Genomic DNA, 24,540 nt, shown 5'->3' on the forward strand with positions numbered 1-24,540 from the left:
CAGCCATCACGGATTTGTACATTTATACAAAAGCGTATATTCCAAAAATGTCTTATTCTACCAATTCATCATCTTACAATGTGTTTCTGACAGATGAAAGTAAAGTAAGGTGCTTCTTGGAGTAGCTAAAAGGATAACTTTCTCTTGTTTTAAAGAATTATACTTCTGTATGTGTTCTTTTCCTACCTTGGGCAGTGACAGCCCATCCTTCTCATACTAAAGTGCACAAAACTTGCTTTTAAAAATCTTCCAAGGAGAATGTTCAGATTATTTTCTAAAGCTTATGGTTGTTCCTAGATAAAAGCAAATTCAGTGGCTGGAAAGTGGCTTTATTGGCTCAACAATTGTCCACAGTGTCCTGTTCTCAAGAAACTAGATCATGGGGCCTTTGGACATAAAGTGGTGTGACAGAATGTAGGTGAGCCCTTTGTTGAACATTCCAGACTGCAAATATCAGGGGCGAGATTAGAGAGAGCAGCGAGGTGGTGGTGTTTGCACAGGAGGAGTTGAGGGAGGGCTGACCAAGTGTTCTAGTTTGCTAGCTGCTGGAATACAATATACCAGAAACGGAATGGCTTTTAACAAGGGGAATTTAATGAGTTGCTAGTTTACAGTTCTAAGGCCAAGAAAATGTCCCAATTAAAACAAGTCTATAGAAATGTCCAATCAAAGGCATCCAGGGAAAGATACCTTGGTTCAAGAAGGCCGACAAAGTTCAGGGTTTCTCTCTCAAGTGAGAAGGCACATGGAGAACACAGTCAGGACTTCTCTCTTGGCTGGAAGGGCACATGGCGAACACAATGTCATCTGCTAGCTTTCTCTCCTGGCTTCCAGTTTCATGAAGCTCCCCGGGAGGTGTTTTCCTTCTTCATCTCTAAAGGTCACTGGCTGGTGGACTCTCTGCTTCGTGCTGCTGCAGCATTCTCTGCTCTCTCTGAATCTCTCATTCTCCAAAACATTTCCTCTTTTGTAGGACTCCAGTAAACCAATCAAGACCCACCAAAATGACTGGAGACATGTAATCCCCTAATCCAGTTAACAACCACTCTTGACTAAATCCCATCAGCCAGGGAGATGATCTGATTACCGTTTCAAACATACAGTATTGAATAGAGATTATTCTACCATTATGAAATGGGATTTATATTAAAACATGACTTTTCTTAGGGGGCATTCAAACCAGCACACCAAGGAAGGGGAAACCCCCCCTGAATCGTGTCTGATAAACGGACAATCTCCCTGTTCTCAGACAGCATCCACTATCAGAAGAAGACCCAGAACCAGAAACGTGTGAAACATGTAATTCTGTGCTACATATTCGATGACTGCTCTAATTGAAGCTTCCTTAGGGGGCATTTTCATGGGCCTGCTCTAATTGTGCAAACACCACCACCTCGCTGCCTTAGCCTGAAGGGGACAGGGTGGTTCCCCACATGAGCCACAATCATGCCTAGTATGGGACTTGGGGGTTGTCAGAGCAGTTGCTGATTGATCCCGGAGTCCTCTGCTGGGTAAGAAGAGGACATGTGCTGATCTAGGCACGGCTGGCAGGAACTTTAAGCAGAAAGGCCTTGGGTTTAGCCTCCTCTGTCTCCAGAGACAGTGTACGTATTGTAAGTGTCATCATTGTAATTATATCTACTTCTAAGAGAAGGGGATCTCCATTTAAGGAGGACATATGCTTTGACTAATGTCTGATTGGCAGTACTGTCTGTGTGAGGATTCCAGGCTTCTGACCCTGCCCCAGTCTCTGTGTTGCTTTGTGACATCCTCCAACAGTCCCAGGTGTGCTTGGCCTGTGGTCCTCATTAGAAGCTGTTCTCTGGCAAGAGCCTCGACTCCTGTGTTTTGTGTCCAGCAGTGGCTGGATTCAGGGTGGCTGCAATGAATAGTATTATGCACTGGCCTATTGGACACATTTCCCAATGCAGTATTCTCTCCTAACATCGACCCCATTTACTCTTCTTTTCACTGAATGCCAGGACTGTAAAAACATGCAAGCATAGAACCGGAGGGCGGGGGGCAGGGGTGGGGGTAGGAAGAGAGAAAGAGAAAGAGGGGAAGAAACTGTGGCACTAACAACTTAAAGCTAAGCCTCCTGCCGGATATTTGAACTTCCCTGGGTCTGTGCCCAGACATGATGTTGTGCAATGCCAGGGGAGGCCAGGGGTCCCCTAGGGGCCACGGGTAGTGAATCATCCTCTGTGCCTCCCCCCTCGGAGTGGCCTTCTCGCCGGGCTCTCACATGGCTCCAGCCCCATGAAGGGACTGCTCTAGGTGCCTGGCTCTGCCCCTTTACCAGAAGCCTCTGTCCACTCATCAGATTTCCTATGGGTTACCATAGGATTTTGCTGGAGCATACCGAAACACAAGAATCTCCTTTGCTACAATTTTGTCTCAATCAAGACATATCACCTCTGTTTTAATTTCAGTATCTTTTAGAAGAAATGAGGGATTCAGCTGTGATGTCGAAGATCTGGCTTTCAGGCTTCATTTCCTAATTCTTCAACTAAGTTCCTAGGTAACAATGGACAAAGGATTTATTTCCTTCTCTTTATTAATATGCCCTCTGACTAAATCACAGAGCCGACGGGAACATTAAATGAGATCATGGCTGTGCAAATGCTTTGAAAATTAAAAGGCATGTTTTATGATGTTGAGCCACAATAGCAATATGTGGTCAATAAGAATAATAGTGATTGCCAACCTCTGAGCCATTCCTCTGTTTCAGGCGCTATGTTGAGTACCTTTCATGCTTTGTCCCTCTTGGACCCCCTAGCAGCACATTGAGCTGGGGACCGTCACTATACCATTATCCTCCCACGTTCTTATGGAGATGTCCAATATTAAACACATTTTCCTGGGTCTTTCAGAGCCAGTTCTCAACCCCCTAATCCAGCTCAGAACGTGCCCTCCTAAAACATCTCACCACGTACCCTATTTCTCAATAGTATTGTAATGAACAGTAATTATAATAAACAACTGCCTGAAAGATTGATGTTCTGTTAATCTGACCTTGAGGTACGATGGTGAAAGCTCAGCAAGTAAATGTCTATTTTGCAGAAATTGTTCACAGAGCCAATCATTAACACCCAAATAAGTCTATTTAACCAGTATCTAGGGTCCTATCTTTGCCGGCAGGTTCTGAAATGGATTGGCTGACATGGTAAGAGCTTTTCTAGACCTCCGATTCCTGGTAAGCCTTCCTGTGAAGCAGGGGCTAGTATCTGTTTATTTCCACTATTTGAAGGGACTTCACTTCTTTGCTTGGTTCTTCTGCGTCTGTTTTGTTTTTCAGCTTGGGGATTTAAAGGAGCAGCTAATGTGTGACCTCACTCACAGAAACCAATGGAAGAAGGCAGAGAAACCAAGGCTTGTGGAAGGGCCAGAGGTTGGGAAATTATCATGTTCTCAAGTCAGGAGAGAGAAAAGTCAAGGTTGCACAGGACAAAGAACAGAGCCAACCTCTATTACAAAATACTCTAAGCTCTATTTTGCCTTGTTTATGGGCATCTCAAGGATTTTTTTTTTAAGTCTTAATTGGTAATTGAATTAAGCATTTAAGGACATATGCTTCACTTTTTGAGTTAAACCTTTCCCTGATGACTACCCAGGTGTTCTTTCCAAAATATTTAGGTGACCTTTGTTACCTGCCAGGTCCTGTGTGGGTTCTGAGGACCAACTCTTGAAGGCTAGACGCAATTCTCCCCTCCTGATGCTGACACACAAACCCTGAGTAGCTGACCACAGCGACAGTCAGACTCTGGACAGTTCTAAACATTTGCAGTATTTCCTTTTGAACCTTGCTTGAATCTCTGGGCTTTGTGTTAATTGTTCAAAGCAGGATGGTATATTTGCTCCTTGGCTCCTACGTAAATATGGCTCTCCTCAGATAATGCATAAACCTATGGAGGTAGCAGAAAATTTAGAGGTCCACTTATTCACTTTATTTTTGTGTGTGCTGCAAACATCAGTTCAGATTTTGATGGTCAAACATACCTTGAAATGGGCTTCAGTAATTTAACTCCTAGGAATGGCTTGGTTATAGAACCCCATAAAATTTTATTGACTTCTACTTGTTGGCTAGGTGGTAGGTTAGAATATACCTCAGAGAAATTAGCCTCATCCAGTTTAATGACTTCATTACAAAGCCGTTTGCCTGCTCTCAAGCATTCTTAATATATATATTTTAACTCCAGTTTGTAGTTATCTTGAGCTATTTGTGTGTTGTGCTCATTTAAATAGACAAGATAAAAACGCCACTGAAATGGGTTTTCGCAGTAGTGTCCAGGTGTAATATGGTGAGAGGCAATAATTTGAATACTCTAGTAGTCTACTACAGTGCTATAAAGAAGTCATGTTAGTCATTGCTTTTTCTCAAGGCAAATAAATAGTGATTGATCATAGACATTTAAAAATTATATGCACTATTTTTACATAAAACCAAAGGCAAAAGATGTTGATGACTTTATATACCACCATCCAGCACCAAATGAACTCAGTTTTTCCCCCATGCTTAACTAGGGTGTTACAGGAAGACTATCAATCCTTTTGTGATTTTCTATGATGTTATTACTCATAACTTATGAATTTTTCAATGTATTATGCATAAATATGGTGACTCCTTCCAAGATAAATTCTTGCTATTCTGTTATTGTACCATGTATTCCCCTTCTTAAGAAATGATTTTAAATAGAATTTATAACTTTTCTTTTTCATTTGTAAAATAAATGCATGGTGATTTTTAAAAATTAGAACAATGCTACAAAGATTATGTCACCCATAATCCTACTACCCAGATAGGACTGCTACTAACATTTTGGTATTTATTCTTCTAGGCTTTGAGTGTGTGAGAGAGAGAGAGAGAAACTGGAGACTAGAGAGCATATTTTTCAATAAATTGTTTCTACATTTTTAACAGTAATTTTACACTAAGTGTGGAACACAAATTTGATTGGCTTTAACTGATCGAATCAAGCCCAACTGATTGGATTTTCTTATTTGTGGAAGACATGCCCTAGTTGATTATAGATGTGATTAACACAGACTGACTGTTGATTTAATAAGCCAGTCTTCTGATTTATCAGCCACCCAGGAAATACCCATTAGTAATCGTTAGTCCAGTGCTTACCTGACCAGATAACTGGGCAATGTCATCTGGTCAAGTTGACACCTGAACCCAACTATCACAATAGCTAACATAAATACCAGTGAGCTGACTTGCATTATCTGACCTGACTTGCTAGAAAGGAATTTTTTAGTACTAATTTCAACATCCTCTTTTGATTAGGGGTGGTCTAGGCAGGGGGTTCATAATTGTTTCATTGATTTCTTGGCCCTCATAGAATGTCCTCATTGATTTTCATTTCTTTCATATTTCACAGGTATGGAGTGGTGGTGGGAGGTGGGCAAGTGGGAGTAGCAGGAAGAATTACAAATCTGCAAAATGTCAGATATCATTTTGTTAAAACTCTATTTTTCACATGAGAAAACTGAGAACTGGGAAGACTTTTCCTAGGTCACAAGTGAATTTGTATCAAAGCCAAATCTAAAATTATTCTTCAGTACTGTAGCCACCAGACATGAAAATTTAATTGTAAATCTATAATTAAAATTAAATAAAATTTAAAATTCTTCCTATAGTCTCTCTAGCCACATTTTGAGTATCCAATAGCCACATGTAAGTAATGGCTTCTGTGGTGGACAGTGCAGATATAGAACATTTCAACTATGATGGAAAGTTCTTTTGGACAGCTCTGCTTTTTAACTGCCAATCTAATACTAGTTCAACTATACCTCCCATTGAAACATTTTTCACAGTCGTGGAATGCCTTCCAGAGCAACCTCACATATTGAAACGATGTGCAGCCTTTTGAAAGCAATGCATTATTGTATTCCAAAGCCATACCTACATTTATTAAAGCATGCTGTAATGTCACTATATTTAAATTATCCACACTGGATGCATAATTATCACTTTAGGTCTTTTAATACACACGTCCTTTGATTTCACATTTCTCTAAAACTTATCAATTTGCACTTAACCATAAATAATAGAAGGCTTAGCTCATACATATCAATGAGAATCCCCTTTAGAAGTGAAGGATTGCTTGCTTAATACCAAGGAGTATTTTGGAGAATATCAAATCTCTTGACAGATGCATGTTGCCACAAGGATTTATTTTCTTCTGCTTGTAGCTAAAATAGCATCCGTTGCATTTTGCAATTTAACAATATTGAAGGAGAAGGTTACAGCAAAATGATTTACAAATAGTAATTGTTGCTTCCCGGCTTACCTATTTCCATAAATGAGTCCAAAAATGTAATCTGGGTTTGGGTATCAGGGCCAACACTATCAATATTTGCATCCTCACCAATCACATCAAAAGGTATTTGCCCTTGTTCCAGATAAAAATGTATCTGAACTGTTTCCTTTCATGGTCACATTTTTCTCCATTTGATTTTGACTTTACCCACTGGCAAAGGGTGGCTGTCTACAAGTTATGATTTCAGTATCCTCTTCATAACTGGTTGTACCTGGAATTCCCTTGTTGAATTTTCATTTTTTAGATTTTGTTCCTATTAAAAATAAAAATATCTCTGTGGTGGGGTAATATTTAATTGGTAGGAGAATGCTTAAAGGATATGTATCTGTTTGCTAAGTGGAAGTTGGCAAGAGAGGAGGTATGCTGGTGAGGGCATTTCAGACGAAGGATAAAGCATGTGTGAACACATAGCTATGGCCTTACAAGACAGCAATTATTTGTTTGTGTAGCTCAAGTTATGTAGGAGACAACATTGAGAATGAAGCTAAGAAGATAACCAAAAACCAGAGTAAGAAGTTTGCTGAGGGCATTTATAAGGCCCTTGGGCTATTTATTTATTTATTATATATAATAAACACGGATTTATTATCTCATAATGTGTCCACGGGTCAGAAGTCTAGGAACTGGAAACTGCTCAGATCTGAAAAAGCTGCAATCAAAGTGTCTGCTGGACTGTTTTCCTGTGGGGCTCAGAGTCCTCTTCCAAGCTCATCTAAGGTGTTGGCAGAATTCAGTTCCTTGTGTCTGCAGAACTCATGCAGGTTGTGTCTTCAAAGCCAGCAGCATCATGCATCTCTGATGTTTCACCTTTTTTTTTGAAAGTTTTTCTGATTACACACAGTGCATTCCAAGGGAAAGATACTTGGTACCCATCTTAGAATCCTACTCAACCCAAGCCTCTTTATGGATGGCCACCAAGTCTCCATGGTCTGTAACTTGCCATTGTGCAGGGCTCCACTGGCTATATTTGCCACCATGGGTATCTCCATTTGGACCACACTTTTAAATTAACATATCTAAAAAATAAACTCAGAGTAATTTCTTTAAGTGAGTTCATAGGTCCAGGACAAAAACATTGGAACCCTCTCTGTGTCTTACTTCTGTTCTCTTCCCTACAAGCTGTTTCCCAGCCTTGTAAAACCTTCCTTCAAATGTTTCTCACATTTACCACTTTGTCTCTGTTTACACTATCCACACCTTAGAAGGACCTATACAAGAGGTCTTACTCCTTGCTAGAAATGTGACGAGTGTGAGGATTTCCTCCTATGCATGTGCAGGTATGTTCTATACTTGAAAAAGTTTAAAGCTCTGACCTCCACCTTTTGTAGCTGATTACACATTTTTAATAATGTTGAGGAAATAGTAACAAAAGGTTACCAGGACAAAAAGAGCATGGGTGACAGTGCTAATACTGTTGAAGTAATATTACTAAGCAAGGTACATGAATCTCTTTCCAATATGAACATGAACTTTCTTTGGAAAAAACAGGATCGTGTGTTCCATGAAGCCATGAAGGAGATCTATGAGGCTTACTGGAGTCAGCTTTTACTCAATTTCTCAGTCTCAGTTATCCTTCAAGGGATCTATTAGTCTCCCCAGTTGCAGACTTTACCCCACCTGCATTCCTAGACCAATTCTGATTTAAGGAAAGAGTTCAGTTTCATCAGCCCTCTACCTATCCACTAATTTTTAACATCATCATATCTTCATTTTTAATGTAATGAGTTGTTGACGCCTGCAGAGTCACTTGTTTACTGAGCCAGCTCTGTAACTTTTCTCACCCTGGACTTAGGACCTTAGATCCTGACATTGCTTTCTTACTAAGCATCTATGTTTTCTCCATCTGGTATACAGTAAAAGAAGGATTAGAGTTGTTCTATATGACTTCACTGGGCACAGCCAGGGTTTTGAGGAGAAAGAGGTAATTTTCAGTCTGTTTCTCTCATTCTAAGAAATTCTCTTCTACGATTCACTCGGTTCTGTGGGAAGTTGGGTAACTTCTTCCTTTTTCACTTGAAATGTTTCCTGGACTTTACTTTATAAATGGGGAGGGGACCATGGAAGCATTTTAGGCAGAGGAGTACCAATTTGGGTTTGTAATTATGAAAGGAGCATGGCCTGAGGAAGTTAGTATTTAGAGGAAGGACCGATTAATCAATTAGGAGGTTGATGATAAAACTGAAGCAAGAGATTTCAAATGTCAGAACAAAAATGGCATCAGTGACACTGGGAATGGAAAAGTCACAGGGATTCAGGAGACATTTGGAAATTACCCGTCCCTCACTGCTCCACCTGTTTCAACATAAATAAATCAGAGCCCGAACCTTATAAACGTTCCCAAACTTTATAGGTGACAAAGAGCTTCCCTTCTGTGGCCACTATCCTTACATTTACCACTGCTCCCGTCCCTATTTGGTCCAATCATTATATATTGTTCTGTGTTGCTACCTAGTTTTACTGCTGCATGTGCCTATTCTCCTCAACTGATATATAAGCCTCTAGAAATCAGGGACCTTCCCTTTGCATTTTTTAAGGGCACAAATAACTGAGAATAGAGGAGTCTAGGATGGTGCTTCCCAAATCTGACCAGTCACCTAGGAGCTTTCAAACAATGAAGACTCTTTAGGTCCAGACTTGGAGTTTTTGATTAAGTAATTCTAGGATGGGACCCAGGAATTGGTCCATTTTATATTCTACTGATTCAGCCAGGTATGTTTTAACTCTGGCCAGGGTTTCTAATTCTGACTTTGATCTTGTCTGGCTTTGTGTTCTTAATCAAGACCCTTTCCTTTCAGGGTCCCAATTTTCCTATTTGAGAAACTGCAGTATGGAAGGGGAAGGTACTTAAGGTCACTGAGGTCAAGGGATTTGCCTAGGTGAGGTTGTTCTTGGGTACTGCTACTTCTTCCTGCTGGGACTTGTCCGGATTGTTTTCCTGAGATGTGTTACCTTGTAGTCTCTCCAGCGTTTTCCCCTGCCGCTCTTCCTCCCATCCCACAGGCCCCAGCGAGAGTTTTCCTGGAGGAGTTGCCTTGCCTGGGGAGTCTCCGTGTGGGCAGACCAGGTGGGCAGACCATCAGAGAGCGAATGGCGCTGCTGCCACCCACGGGGAGCACGGTGGAGAGTCTTATGTGGAGCACCAGATGGTGGTAGGTGGCTGAGGGTGCGTGTGTGTAGTCTCTTCAGAAGCCTGTGGGCCAGAATCAGCTGTGCCCCTGCCTCCTGCCAGATTTTCGCCTACGGTGCCTCCTGGGTTCTTGAGCCACACCTCAGGTGTGCTGCAGGCTTAGCGATTTGCTTTGTCATTTTGCTCTGCCTTCTTTGATGGGGAACTGCAGGATTTTTCCTCTGCTGGCGAGACCGCCATGCCCCCTCTCACTTAACCACTATGGATAAAGGGAAATGGATGGCCAAAACGAATAAAGGAGGCTTATCTTTCCTTGCCTTTTTGGCTGTGTTTCATGGGAGGAAGTCATTCGTGAGTGGCTACTACTGAACTGGCCCAGCAAGTGGACGTAGGAATGGGCCACTTACCCAATGTGAAAGGACTGGAGGCTGAACTTCCCCAGCAGTGCCCTGCTTCTCCACCAGCTCCTCAGCCCTTAATGGGCATCTTCCTAACCCCCTCTGGACACCCTGCCCATGGAGCCATTGTTTGTGAGGATTTAACTTCTCTCTTAAGTCTCTTGAATTGTGTTATTAATGTACCGTCCCTTGACGAACTGAGAAATAGCCACTCATGCCAACTTATGTGTGAGGATCTGATGTGGAAACCCTATGGGGAAAGACTCCATCTGTCCCTCGCCCTGTCCACTGAGGGCACCACCCCAGGGAATGCACCTGACGGCTAGAGCCTACTTTCCCTTGCACACATGGTCTGCTCTTCCTGATGTCTGCCCCCCATCCCCATGTTCTCATTCTGGCAAGTTCTCAGAGGGCCTGCAGCAGGAGGAGGGCAGAGACTTAAAAAAAAAAAGGAGCTGAAAGCAGCCTTTGTAGACTAAGGTAGATGTAGGGGTGGGGAGGGACAGAGAACCCACAGGAATAGGAAATTAAAAGAAAGGACTGAGAAAGATGGTTTGAGAATTAGACAGGCTTATGCTGACAGACCAAAATCTTGGATCTGATACGTGACGTGTGTGATGGCTAGGTGCTGGCCAGGTGTCTGGTCAGGCAAAGGGTATTTCATGGCTGGTTTATTAAATCTTCTGTCAGCTGATTGCTGCTGTGGCTGATTACATCTAGATCAACTAAGAGCGTGTTTCCCACAAAAGAGATAATCTAATCAGTTCGATTTGATCCAATCACTTGAAACCTTTTAAGGGAGAAGAGAGAATTTCCACTGCCTCTTCAGCCAGCCAGCCAGCCTCTCCTGTGGAGTCCGTCCAGACCCTACGTCAGAGTTGCCAGCCTCCCAACCTGCCCTACAGATTTGGGACTCTTGCATTCCCACAGTTGTGTGAAACACTTTTATAAATCTTATATTTACAGATAGCTCCTGTGGTTCTGTTTCTCTAGAGAACCCTAAGTAATCCAACATGCCTCCTAACTGGCAGCCTGATGGGATTTGGCCAGCAGCACTCTCCTGTGGAGATAGGCCAGGCACAAGGCAGGTCACAGTCTAGGAAGGAAATGGATTGAGTTAAATTACCACTCAAGTGCATAATGACAAATGACAAAAAGTGCTGGGAAAGGAGAGTATTAGCTTCTGGGAGAGCATAAAACAGGAAAATCTAGGCAGTCCAGAGAACTGAAAATGCTTTCCTAAGAAATGGATGTTTTTCTTTCTTTCTTTTTTTTTCTTTTCTGCTTATTTTTTGACAGAACAGTTGTAGGTTTATAGATGCACCATGCCTGAGGAAGGGATATTTGAAAAGAGAGATGAAGGATGAGTGGGAGTGAAAGAGGTGATGAGGGCCAAAGGGTAAGGTAAGCGACCAGGAGTGGACTTTTCCATGGGCAGGAGAATGGAGGGGAGGCTCTTGTTCCTGTGTGTCCTCGTATGTCCAGAAGGAATTTACCAAAGAGGGCGCCCTCGGTTCCCAAAGTCTCTAAATGTACCTTCACTTCTGCTGCTGCCCTCGGGGCTTTCTTACGAAACCCCAGTGGCTATGGGATGGAGTTTATGTGGAATTGAGTGGCTGCTTTGGTAAGTGGGCAGTAGGTCCCAGGCTGCAGAATACCTGCCCTTAAGCCTATGCTCATAGCTTCAGACCCTGTGCTCATAGCTTCAGACCCTACATGCAAGCACAGACAGGCACCATTTTAAGGGAAAATTATATCTTGAAGCCAGAGAGATGGAGGTACCAGGCTGGATGTGTGTAGAATGCTGTTCTCTGTTCTCTGGTGTAGAATGCTGTTCCCTAAAGAGTTCTCTGTGACCTTTGGTAGTGTTTTAAAATTTGCAGATCTCTCTTACATCTCATTTTATTTCATTCCATAGCCACACACCATCTCCATTTTATGAGTTATGAAACCATGTCACAGAGGAATTAAATGGCTCCTCAAAGTTCACAGACCAGATTCTTTCCAGTTGCCTTTGTTGATTCAGGTCACTCAGGAGTGACCTTCTAACTAGAGTCCACTTAAAGCCAAATGACAAGAAAACTTAAATCAGAAATGCTTCAAAGATAAATCTAAGGCAAGATTTAGTCTAATTTCTTACACCTACTTTACCATTTCCATTCCTATATAATAAAAATGTATATTCCCAAGAGTAATCCAACACTGCCTTATAAATCATCAAAGCAAGATTTAATTTAGATCAGTCCCATTAGGTGTATGTTCTTGTACTCTGAATCATTGGTATAGGATACATATGACAGCTGTTAGGAGGCCAGAATACCACAATAAGAAGAAAAATCCACCTTTTAAACTATTTTGTATAACTAAGAGATCCCTCGTCTAGTGGCAGAAGCTGATAATCACACCCAGAAGTGGCAGGGACAGTGGAAACGCCAGAGGTGCTTTGGCTAGCCTGCCACCCTCTCCTGAAAACTATAGCTTCTCAAGAACATTTTTACAGTAGCAAAGTACACACAAGTGAAGGTATATATCTATGTATTTCAATGTGGTAATGAGACATAGCTGTCTGCTCAAAGCAGCAAGCAAGTTTTCACGACTATAGCATAAAATAAAGGCTCAACAGATTGCATCTTCTTATGTGCTGTGCTTGAACTTGAGCTTTTGTATTAAATAGTTACCTAGGTTTTAATTTCTTTACTGCTCCTGCAATTTAGTTATTCCTTCAAAAAGTCACAGTATTGTGCTATATTGCTCACACAAAATAATAAAGTGGTTTGTTCCATCAAGCCCAAGCTCAGCAGATTTAACTATGATGTTCCTACTTCTCTCACTATGTGAAATATGCTTATAAACATATATTCCAAATACTATTAAATGGTGCTTCCTAAAAGTGAAAATTTTGAACACTCTTTTCTGTTAGACAATGTGGTACATATTCGTAATCTATTATTACTATTAATGTACCATAACTAAAATTTATTTTAAATCTAAATTGCAATATTATTTATAAATTACTTTTATGTTAATTTGAACTCAATACCACCTTGAAAAAAAAATTTTTTAAGTGATTTGACCAACTTAGCAATACCTTCAGTCTAATAAACCTTCAGGTTATAAACTGGGGGCCTTAACCAGAGCCATGACAGAGGGGTTGTAAAACTGACTGTGATAAGGCCAAATCCTTAGTTTGCTAACAGAGTTTTAATTTAAATATCCATGTGAATTCCTTTAGACAAGAAACATTTTCCCTTTGCTGCAGGCTCCACCATTCTCTATTGCCTTACACCTTTTCCTTTAAACTCATGCTTCCTACTTAGCCCTTGTGGGCACCTGATTTGCAATTTCTCCTAGCTTTCTTTGCTTAGTTCAAATTATACTGAACCCTCTAGTTTTCTTTTCAATTTCTTTCCAACATCTCATGACTTAAAAACTCCCTAAGAAGATACAAAAGACATAGCAGTCTCTTTCAGTCTTACCCATTTTCCCTACCACTGGTAGATTGCAAAGTGTTAACTATTGCTTTTTCTCCAGCAGAGAACTGATTGACTTATGAGCAATTATAAGCCAACTCATAATTGCCTTGTGAGTAGGCTCTGAATCTGTAGTACGAAAAATAACTGGTTCAAACCCATACCACAGTCCTCATTTAGGAAGAACTTTTGGGACAGAATATAATAAAAATTTAGCTGATGTCTTCCTACAGCCCTTTATTGAGACCATTACTCTCTTTTTGATGGTTTGGGCAGGTTCATGTGACAATGTTTTCACATCACTATCTTTGTGTCTGAGAAGAACTGGCATGCCATGGGTAGTGCTGTAATTTTCTTGGTTAACCCACTTTTCAACTCAGATAATGCCAACCTTAGACAACTTGACATAGTCTACCAGATAAACATGTATGAGGCTCCAGAAAGGAACTTCTTTAAGAAAATATAATTTACAAAAAAAAAGAGAGAACCAGATTATGAAGGGAATATTTATATTATAACAGTTTCTTCCACTTAACAAAGAATTTGCTAATTAAATGTGAACCATCTTGATATATTTAGATATTTATTTAAGGGATTTTTGGCAGTTTGAGAGTTGGAGTGGGTAGGGAAGTGGAGGGCAAAGAAATGGACGTGGAAGTTATTGCCAAGAAAAGTTATGTTTGAAAATATAAAATTCCCACTCCCAACAAGGAAAATTGTATTTACATATAATTTTTAATCCCAAATCTTTCCTGTAATATGAGGGCCTTCCTAGGAAACCTAGACTATTTTACTGTCAGTTGAATAGCAGAAGGTTCCTATACAAGGGGAAGGCATGATGAGTTTACATCTAACAGCAAGCTCTTTCTCATGTGTAAGATTGAGAAATATATCTGCAGAGTACTTGGTGGTGGTGATGGCATATGTTCCTGTGTTTACACTGAGATTGGAACATGCACCCAGTCAGTTATATCCAGTAATATAATGCAGTAGGCGAGAAGGCTCTACCACTCACAGGTTATCCAATCTTGAGCAAGTTTCTTTATCCTCAAAGTCTCAGTTTCCTTTTTCAGTAAAATGGGAATATGAGAAATAACTACCTTCAAGGATTGCCACTAGCGGTAAATAACTCCAGGTTATATACCAAACACTAATTAGATATCTAGGAGAAATTCCCATGTAAAGAAAAGTTTTTTTTTTGTTTGTTTTGTTTTTTGTTTAAGTTTAAAACCTTAAAGAGTTTTATCTGGCAAATGTTTTATGTAGGGCTTATCTATTAGAGAGTCTTTTAGTGAATGTTCTCTGCCTTATAGATGGAAGACCACCCCATTTAGATTGAATTCCACTGGAATAAAAATACCAGGGGACCACTGAGGAAAGAGTTTATGAAACAGAACTAGCTATATCTTATCAGCAAGTAGCACGTTGTTGTATAATTATTTACCATTCCTGCAGTACATCATTTTAAAAAGTGTTTTGCATCCATTTCTTTTCCCCTTATGTATATATTATTCATACCTTTATAAATTGCAGTTCACTGAATTCCTTTAAAGAAATCCATTGATTATTTTAAATTATAAGGCACATGTAACTGTCACTTAGGCAATAGTCTAGAAATGGTCCACTAGGGATTTCTGGAAACTATCTCTGGGTATAGAGGATGAACAAAAATACCATTCCATCTGTTAGTCAAACTGACTAAACCAAATAATTTGGAACTTAATTACAGAGTTGGCTACGTTTTCAAAATGTGATTTCCAAAGGCTGAAAGTTTTATTTAAATCTCCCCATTTTTGTTTCCTCCAAGGACCATCAGTAGTGGTTGCAAATTTCAGTTTTAGAACAACTGGCTGGTGAGGACTGGAAAGCTAGAAGTTGGACCCCAGAAAAAGAGGAAAACGGAGGAAAGAACAGTGTTCACCCTCTTTCCCCTCCTCTTCCATGTCCCACTCAGTCCTGGCTTAGCTGTGAACAACTTTGTGTACTTTCACCTACAGGCAATGAAAACCAGATAAAATATAGGACACCAGTCAAATTTGAACTTCAGAGTTTTAAATATTTATTTATTTATTTATTTATTTATTTATTTTAATTTGAGTATGTTCTATGTGATATTTGAGACAAAATTATAGTTAAAATATATTTGGTTTTTAATCAGAAATTCCATTTTAAATGTATACCCTGTGCTTTTATTTACTAAATCTGGTCACCCTACCTACAAGATTTTTGATTGGAAAATAGTGTCAAAATAACTGTCTCCAAATGTGAATACGTTAATTGGGAAGTCTTAAAGACCAAACTCTTCAACATACAAAGGGATGAGTCTCTATTAGTATAAGTTTGAGGATTTTTGATAGAGGGTGTTCTAGTTTGCTAGCTGCCAAAATGCATTATACTTGAAACAGAATGCTTTTAAAAGGGGGAATTTATTAATTTGCAAGTTTACAGTTCTAAGTTCATGAAAATATCCAAATTAAGGCAATACTATGAAAATGTCTAATATAAGAACTCCAGTGAAAGATACCTTGGTTCAAAAGGGCTGATGATGTTCAGAGTTTCTCTCTCACTAGAAAGACACATGGCAAACATGGCAACATCTGCTCACTTTCTCTCCACAGTTCTTGTTTCATGAAGCTCCCCTGGGAGTGTATTCCTTCTTCATCTCCAAAGGCCTCTGGTTGAGTGGACTCTGGTTGATGTGGCTCTCTTGCTTTTTTTCAAGATGCTTCCTATGCTAAAGGATCCCAGTAAACTAATCAAAACCCACCTACAATGGGTGGAGTCGCATCTCCCTCTCATCAAAGGTTAATACCCACAAGTAGGTGAGCCACATCTCTGTGGAAATACTCTAATCAAGTTTCCAACCTACAGTATTGAATAGGGATTAAAAGAAACAGCTGCTTCCATAAAATGGATCAGGATTAAAACATGGCTTTTCTAGGGCATATAATCCTTTCCCAGCACAGTGGGTTTGGAAAGCTGGTTCAGTTGGGAAACCTTTTCTGTTGTACTTAAATTTAGATCATACAGTTGACATTTATTCTCTACATGTAAAATTCTGGAAAAGAGAGAAAAGGAGGAATGAAGGGAGGGAGGAAAATTTGAAATAGCATGATAACACTTTTATTTTATTTATAATCACAGATATTAACTTCAAGTGGGTGGAGAGGTGAAAAAACAGTAAACTTGCCACCTCTACATTTTCTGTCAGTCAAGTCAAAAAGCATGGAGTCATTCTTGACTCCTCTATATCTCTTGCATCTCAAATACAATCCAGTAATGAATGTCATCAGCTCTACCTTCAAAATAGAGCTAGAATTGGTCTACTTCCTACCATATCCACGGCTAACACTCTGGTCCAGGCACTGTCATTTCTCACCTGAATTGTTGCAGTAGCCTCCTCTCTGGTTTCTCCCTGTTTCCACCATTGCCCATTTCAGTTTACTTCCCACATAGAACCCTGATTGATCTTCTTGCAACCTAAGTCTGAGATGTCTCCTACAACTTTTCAGTGCTTCCAGCTTTACAGAGGTAGATTCCTAACAGTGACTAGTGAAGCCATCCCCCCACCCCTCCCACTTACCTCAGAGCTCAGTTCCTATAATGCTTGCCCCATCACACCTTACCTGCCACGCTGGCCCCATTTATTCCCCCACTGTATTAGGCTCTGCCCCATCTCGGAAGCTTTGGAATTGCTGTCTTCTTGCTTTCAGAATTCTTCTTCCAGGGATCTGCCAGTGAACTTGCTTAGTTCCTTCAAGTTTTCATTTAGATGTCTCACTCACAGTATTTCCAACCTTCCCTCATTCCCCCTTTTTCTTATTTTATTTTTCTTTGTAGTAGGTATCATTGTCTATACTTTGTTATCATTTTGACTTGCCCACTGGAATGTAAATTCTGTCCTGTTAGTTTTGGGTTTGTTGTTGTTGCTGCTGTTTATTCTGGCTATTACTCTCCCAAGGCTTAGTCCTTGGTACATGGAGAGTGCCCTGTAATTATTTGTTGGATGAATGAAATGACCATGAAGAGTCTTTACTTTATAGATTAAGTTAAAGTAGTAGTAGTCTTGGGGGAATGGGACATAGGTCAGGTAGGCTGTGATGGGTGAGTCAGGTTCTGGGGAAGATTTGCCACATAATGGAAAGAGATGGAAAAAGCCAAGACAACAGAGTGACCATGAGCTAGGCAGGTCGCTCTGAAGGCTTGGGGTGTCTGAGGAAGTTTTAGGATAACTTTAAACTTTGGTCAAGACAAAATCAGCTTACCAAACTATTCATTGGTCTGGTAGCTGTGAAAGTAAATTCCACACATCAGTAGTTTTTACACTGGGGCTCCCCTGCCATCACCAGACTAGGAAAGAATTAAGATACATGAAAGTCTAATCTGTTCTGAGCTTTGGAGATCATTTTCACATTGAACTGGAACAGCTGGTCTCCTCATGGTCTGCCTGCCTCCATCTCCCTGTCTTTTCTCTATGCTCCAATTTCAATCCCCAAGCATCTTCCAGCAATGCATCCAGGAAGAACTTCTTCCTAAGAACCAAACCAAGCTATGTTATGTTGAGCTTTTATTGCTCTTTGTTTCTCATTGGAGACGAAATTCACCTCACTCTGCTTACCTTTATTCCCTCCTATGAGCCAGCCATGCAGAACTTCTCCACACATTTGCATGTCTTTTTTCTGCTCTCTGGAATGGCCTTCATTGCCTGGAGAACTTGCCAACACTCAGCTCAGGAGGCACCTCTTTGGTGAATTTTCTTGATTATTCCTTGAGACCCATTTATTGGTCTCTTCTCTAGGGTCTCATACTGTCTTACACATACCTCTGTTGTACCACTTTCCTCTTGGTGTTATACTGATTTGTTGACATATCTGTCTCCCACAGCAGACTGAGAGGGCATCTTCTATCTGTACCACCAAGAGTAGCATATAGAAAATCTGTAATGAGGATGTGCATGATGAATTAGTATGTGAGGTTCAGAAAAATCTGTTCTTGGTCTTGAACATAAAGTTCTCTGTAGATTCTGGCTGTTTTGGTTTGCTAATGCTGGCAGAATACAATATACAAGAAATGGATTGGCTTTTACAAAGGGGATTTATTTGGTTACAAATGCACAGTACTAAGGCAATGAAAGTGTCTGAATTAAGACATCAAATAAAGGACATCTTCACTCAAGACAGGGCTGAGTGGATGTGGGTTCCTCTATCACAGGGGATTGGCAGCATTTGCTGACCCTCTCTGAGCATTTGTGGTTCCTCACTTAGTTTCTCCATAGCAGACTCTGGATTTCATCTCTTAGCTTAGCGTCTCCTAACATCTATGTTTTACTATCATCTCTGCTCTCCATATCAGCTCTGAGCTCTCTGTATGTTTTCTACTTTTTATTCCTTTCATAAATGGCTCCAGTAAAAAGATTAAGACCCACCATAAATGGGCAGGTCACATTCCCATGGAAACAACACAATCGAAATGCCCCACCTCTTTCGTTGCTCAGATGTGGACTCTCTCTCTAAGCCAACACAGCAAGTGAACCCACTGTGCCCTCCCCTTACGTGGAACATGACTCCCAGGAGTGTAAATCTCCCTGGCAATGTGGGACAGAATTTCTGGGATGAGCCAGGACCTGACATCAAGGGATTGAGAAAACTTTCTTGAACAAAAGGGGAAGAGAGAAATGAGAAATAATAGTGTCGGTGGCTGAGCGATTTCAAACAGACTTGAGAGATTATTCTGGAGGTTATTCTTACACATTATATAGCTATCCCTTTTCAGTTTATGGTATATTTGAGTGACTAAAGGGAAGTACCTGAAACTGTAGAGCTGTGTTCCAGTAGCCTTGTTTCTTGAAGATGATTGTACAATAATATAGCTTTTACTCAATGTGACTGCATGATTGTGAAAACCTTGAGTATGATGCTCCCTTTATCTAGTGTATGGACAGATGAATAAAAAGTATGGATAAAAAATAAACAAACAATGGGAGAACAAAGATGAGAATACATTGGGTAGATGGAAATACTAGTGGTTGATGAGAGGGAGGGGTACGGATTATGGTATGTATGAGTTTTTTCTTGTAACTTTATGTTTCTTTTCTTGGAATGATTCAAATGTTCCAAAAAATGATCATGTTGATGAATACACAACTATGTGATGATATTGTGAGCCATTGATTGTACACCATGTATGAAATGCTTGTATGTTGTTTCATCAATAAAAATGTTAAAAAAAAAAAAAGCCCCAACCATAACTGGGTGGATCACATCTCCTTGGAAACAACCTAATCAAAGATCCCAATCAAATTCCAGGTCTGTCCCCACAAGATCAGATGAAAAGAAGGTGACTTTTCTGGGGTGCATAATAGTTTCAAACTAGCACACTGGCTTTGGTCCTTCTTGAGAACTGCTTCCCGCCATGTCAAAACCCTGATCTTCTATACAATTTCAGAGACATTGGTTGAATCCTGTCCCCAAGCTGAAAGGGACAAATGTTTTCCTAACAGTACTTCTTTTGTGGTGATAACAAAAGACAAGATAACCATTGACCTACTCACTCTCAGAATTTGCCACATTGGTCAAACCACGTCATTACATGTTGTCAGGCTTTGAGAGAAAGTGCCCTTCATATTAATTTTTTGCATGATTAAAGTCACCCAATTACCATTCAATTTAATTAAATGGCTTTTATGATTTAATTTTAGTGAAGGGAAAAATGATTAGTCATTAAAATGATGATTGAATGATGCTTTTTTTTTTTTAATTATTGCAGTAGATAACAGGAAAGAGCCTTTGAGATAAGTTTTGTAATAAAAAAATCCTTCTGGTAGTCAGTAAAATGTGTTATCAATAATGAAAAAGGAGTTGTTGGTATTGTTAATTAATAAGTAATGAATTAGTCTGGAATCTGACACTTCATTTACCCCAGTGACACTGTCCCAGGAAATTAGAGAGAATATTTGTCTGCCACTCTTTAAAAGACATTTTCTTTAGGAGATAGAGAGAAAAAGAAAAAAAATGCTTACTTAAGCTTTAAACTAAAAATTCTGAATTAAAGTTTAGCACTCACCCAAAGCTATTTGTAAAAGAAAATACATCATCTATATCAAAGCACAATTGTAGAAATATCAGAATTTATTTAAGAATGTAACATATATATTTTTTCTCTTTGTTTCTTTTTCATTAAAGAAGATGTGGGTTTACAGAAAAATCATGCAGGAAATACAGGGTTCCCATATAACACCCTATTTTTCACACCTTACACTGTGCCATTAATTATACTTGATGGTTTAATTTAGGATTCACTGTGTTGCGCAGTTTCATGGATTTCTGAAAAATGTTTATTCTAGTAACATTTACATGAATTAAAATGTTCCCCTTTTAACCAGGTTCAAATATATAATTCAGCATTGTTAATTATGTTCACAGTGTGGTTCTACCATCATCACCATCAATCGCCAAAACTTTTCTATAGTCTCAAATACAACTGTACATTTTAAGTCATAACTCCCCATTACCTACCCATTTCCTCCGGAAACCTAGATTCTAAACTCTTACTTTATAAGTAAGAATTTAGAATTTTTTTTTCATGTATTGTTTGTGCTTTATATGTAAAGTCTAGTTAGAACTACCTATTTTAATTGTTTCATGTCAGTGAGATCATACAATATTTGTTCTTTTGAGTCTGGCTTATTTCACTCAACATGATACCTTTAAGGTTATCCATGTTGTTGTTTGCATCAGAACTTCATTCTTTTTTATGGAAGAATAATATTTCCTTGTGTATACACCCTGTTTTATTTATACATTCATCAGTTAATAAACATGAGCTACTTTCATCAGTTGATAGACATGGGACTACTATAATGAAGATTAGTGTGAAAATATATGTTTCCCTGCTTTCAGTTTTTTTGGGGTATATATCTAGAAGTGGAATTACTGGGTCATTGGCAATACTCTACTTAACTTTCTGAAGTGTTGATGGATGGCTTTCCACACTGGTTGCACCATTTTACATCGCCACCAGGAACAAATGAATCTTACTATCTTTCCACATCCTCTCCAGTGCTTGCCATTTTCTTTTGTTTGTTGTTGTATATTAACATTAGCCATTCTACTAGGTATGTAACAGTATCTCATTGTGGGCTTGATCTTTATTTCCCTACTGAGTAATGATGTTGAGCATCTTTTTTATGCTCTTTGACTATTTGTGTACCATCTTGGGAGAAATGTCTGTTTACGATTTTTGCCATTGGGTTGTTTTTTGCTGTTGCTGTTGAGTTCAAGGATTTCTTCATGTGTTCTAGAGATTAAACCCTTATCAGATATGTGGTTTCCAAATATTTTCTCCCATTGTGTAGTTTGTCATTTATGTTCATGGTAAAATCCTTTGAGGCACAAAAGTTTTTAATTTTTATGAGATTCAATTCATTTATTTTTTTTTTCATTTGTTGTTTGTTCTTTATATGTAAAGTCTAAGAGACCATTGCCTAACATAAGATTCCATGGGTGTGTCCCTATGTTTTCTTCTAAGAGTTTTATAGTATTGGCTTTTACATTTATGTCTTTTCTCCATTTTTAGTTCATTTTTATATATGGTATGAGGTAGGGATCCACTATCATTCTTTGCAAATGGAAGTCCAGTTTTCCCACTAGAGTTTGTTGAAGAGACTATTTTTCCCCCATTGAGTGACCTTTGCCCCTTGTGAAAAATCAGTTGGCCATAAATGTGAGGGTTGATTTCTGAGCTCTTAATTGGGTTCCATTCGTCTACATGTCTGTTTTTGTGCAGTAGCACACTGCTTTGATCACTGGGGCTTCATAAGAAGTTTTAAGATTGGGAAGTATGAATTCTCCAACTTCATTCTTCTTTTTCAAAATGGCTTTGGCTATTCAGGTCTCCTTACCCTTTCATATACATTGATGATTGGCTTTTCTTTTTCTGGAAAGAAGTTTGTTTGACTTTTGCTTGGAATTGCTTTGAATCTGTAAATTGCTTTGGATAGAACTGTTATCTTAACAGTATTTAGTCTTCCAATCCATGAACGCAGAATGTCTTTCCATTTATTTAAGTTCTCTTTGATTTCTTTTAGCAATGTTTTGTACTTTTATGTGTTCAAGTCCTTTAGATCCTTGGTTAGATACATTCCTAGAAATTTGATCCTTATAGTTACTAGTATAAATGGACTTTTGTTCTTGATTTCTTCTTGTAATTGTTCATAACTAGCATATAAAACACCACTGAAAAAAATACAAAAAACAAAACAGTACTGATTTTGGGGTGTTGATCTTGTGTCCACTACTTTGCTGATTTCATTTATCAGCTTTAGGAGATTTGTTGTGGATTTTTCAGATTGTTCTTTATATAGGATCATACCATTTGCAACTAGGGAAAGTTTTACTTCTTACTTTCCAACTTGCTTGGTGTTTTATTTCTTTTTCTTAATCAATTGCTCTTGCTAGGACTTCCAGTATAGTGTTGAAGAACAGCAGTCACAATGAGTATTCTTGTCTTTTTCCTGATTGCAGAGCAAAAGCTTTCAGTCTTTCAGCATTAAATATGATGTTAGCTGTGGATTTTTCATATATACCACTTTATCAAGAAAGTTTCCTTCTGTTCTTAGTTTTCTAAGAGTTTTTATCAAGGTGGATTTTTCAAGTGCTTTTTCTGCATCAGTTGAGGTGACCAGGTGTTGTTGTTTTATCCTTCAAACTATTAATATGGTATATCACATTAATCTATTTTTTTAGGTTAAATCACGCTTGCATACCTGGGATAAATCCCCCTTGATCATGGTATATAATTATTTTAACATACTGTTAGAATTATTTCACTTGTATTTTGTTGAGGAATTTTGTATCTATATTCATAAGAAATACTGGTCTGTAGTTTTATATTCTTATGTTATCTTTATCTGGCTTTGATATGAGGGTGACGTTCATCTCACAGAATGAATTAGGAAGTGTTCCCTCCCCTTCAATTTTTTGGAAGATTTTCATCATTCTTCTTGAAATATTTGGTAAAATTCTCCTGTGAAGCCCTCTTGTCTGGGACTTTTCTTTGTTTGGAGGTTTTGAATTACTGATTCAATCTCATTACTAGTAGATTGTTGTTCTCTTCTATTTCTTTTTGAGTCAGTGTCAGTATTTTGTGTGTTTCTAAATTTTTTTCCAGTTGCTCTAGGTTGTCTACTTTTAGTGTACGGTTGTTCATAGCGCCCTTTTATAGTCCTTTTTATTTCAGGAGGATCAGTAGCAACGTCCCCTTTTCATTTCTGATTTTATTTATTTGTACCCTCTTTCTTTTTTTCTTTGTCTAGCTAGATATTTGTCCATTTTGTTGATCTTTTCATAGAACAGACTTTTGGCTTATTTGATTCTCTATTATCTTTTCAAAATTCTCTATTTCATTTCTCTCTGCACTAATCTTTGTTATTTCCTTTCTTCTACTTCCTTTTGGTTTAATTTGCTCCCCTTTTTTAATGTAACCATTTAATCTATAAATTTCCCTCCAAGCACTGTTCTTGTGGCATCTCATAAATGATGGTGTTTTGTATTTTTATTTTCTTTTACTTCAAAATATTTCCTAATTTCCCTTGTGGTTCTCCTTTAACCCATTGGTGGTTGAAGAGTACATTGTTTCATTTATGCATATTTGTGGCTTTTCCATTTCTCCCTTTTACTGATTTTTAGCTTCATTCCACTGTGGTTAGAGAAGATATATTTTATGTTTTCAGTATTTTTTTAATACATTGATACTGGTTTTGAGACCTAGGGTATAGCCTATCCTGGAGAATGATACATTTGTGCTTAAGAAAAATGTGTATTATGTTGCTGAGTGAAGTATTTTAAATGTGTATGTTAGGTCTAATTAGTTTCGCCTATCACTTATGTCTTTTAATTCCTTAATGCTATTCTGTCTAGATATTCTATCCATCATTAAAAGCGGTATATTAAAGTCTCCTACTATTAATGCAGAACTGTATGTTTTGCCCTTCAAATCTGTCAGTATTTTCCTTATATGTTTTGGGGCTCTGCTTTTATATATACAATTATTATGTATTATATGTATATATAATTTTGTGTATTAATTATATGTATATAATTGTTGTGTGTTCTTGCTGAATTGACTCCTTTGTCATAAGTAATAACCATCTTTTTCCCTCATAACAGTTTTTGAATTAAAGTTTATTTTATCTGACATTAGTATCTGTCTATCTGATATCA

The 24,540-nt window shown here is 38.7% G+C and overlaps 1 protein-coding gene across 12 annotated transcripts in view; it reads left to right on the top strand.

Annotated features, from left to right (window-relative positions):
• The window catches only part of CTNNA2 (catenin alpha 2), a 1,185,776-nt gene that overhangs the window by 780,334 nt on the left and 380,902 nt on the right, over nt 1-24,540 (top strand). The gene's annotated exons all lie outside the window — the stretch shown is intronic.

Source organism: Tamandua tetradactyla, chromosome 17 (assembly GCF_023851605.1).
Source record: "Tamandua tetradactyla isolate mTamTet1 chromosome 17, mTamTet1.pri, whole genome shotgun sequence".
Taxonomy (NCBI): Eukaryota; Metazoa; Chordata; class Mammalia; order Pilosa; family Myrmecophagidae; genus Tamandua; species Tamandua tetradactyla.